Source organism: Alexandromys fortis, unplaced genomic scaffold (genome assembly GCF_014885135.2).
Source record: "Alexandromys fortis isolate MF-2015 unplaced genomic scaffold, M_Fortis_MF-2015_v1.1 scaffold_1, whole genome shotgun sequence".
In the NCBI taxonomy this organism is placed as follows: domain Eukaryota; kingdom Metazoa; phylum Chordata; class Mammalia; order Rodentia; family Cricetidae; genus Alexandromys; species Alexandromys fortis.
Genome location: NW_026067927.1, coordinates 32,445,016 through 32,446,320, shown reverse-complemented (window position 1 = coordinate 32,446,320; position 1,305 = coordinate 32,445,016).

The window sequence follows — 1,305 nt, the reverse complement described above, 5'->3', positions numbered from 1 at the left end:
GTTAGAGAGATGGTTCAGTGGTTAAGAGCACTCGCTGATCTTCAGAGACCTTAAGTTCAGTTCCTCGCACCCAGACGCACCCAGACGGAGCTCACAACCTTTAACTCCAGTTCAGGGAGTTCTGACGCCCTCTTCTGGCCTCCAAGGGCACTGCATACACGAGGCATACAGATGTATAGGCGAAACACCTAAACACAGAAAAATGAAAAAAAATATGGATATGAGCAGGGGATTTGCATAGAGAGTGAAGCTCAATATGTTGAGTCACCACGGTGGGTTCTAGTTTTATAAGCAGCTGGGTCACGTTTTTACAGTGCACACTGAGGGATTTTTGATGAACTCCTGCTTAGATATCGCTTTAAATACTGACAAAGAAGGGTGTGTGTGCATGTGTGTGTGTGCATGTGAGAGTGTGTGTCTGTATGTGTGTGTGTGCATGTGTGTAAGTGTGTGTGTATGCATGTGTGTGAGTGTATGTGTGCCTTGTGTGCCTCTGTGTATGTGTGCCTGTGTGTGCCTCTGTGTATGTGTGCCTGTGTGTGCGCGCGCGTGTCTGTATGTGTGTGCGTGTATGTGTGTAAGTATGTGTGTGAGAGTGTTTGTGTCTGTATATGTGTGTATGCATGTGTGTGAGTGTATGTGTGTCTGTGTGTGTGTGAAAGAGAGAGCTTGTGTGCACGCATGCATGCATATGTGACGGCCAGCGATTGACACTGGATGTCTTCCTCAATTGCTCTCCACCTTATTCTTGGCTCCGGTGATCCGCACTCAGGTCCTTATGATTTGGCAGTGAGTACTTCACCTAGGAAGTTATTTCTCCAGCCCTGACAGGCAGACATTAAAATTAGGTTTTATGGGTGTTGTTAACTGTTCATTCTGGGAATAGAACATGGATATTCATTTTATAGATCACACGCATCATAAGGTACTGTTAATCCCACTGTGTGAAAGTAAGACCACTGCCACAATTTTTGAGCCACGTTTAAGCATGTGTCATTACATACTGGCCAGAATGACGGGTACTAGCCAGGTCCATACCTGGGATTCTCAAGAATGGCCACAAGATATTTAGTCAGGTGCTTATAAAGGCAAAACCCACAAGGCTATGTACTTCCTGCCTTCGTCCAATCAGAGACAAGCATACATCCTGACGTACTTCCTGCCTATGTACCTCCCTCCTGTGGTCAAGCACATCCTGTGCAGCTGCAACAACCGACCTTGTTTACAGAAGTGAAGACACTGGTTTGTTATCTCATGTGAGCATCAGCCCCCAACACTGCAGGAAGTTGTCTGTCCATGGGCAAG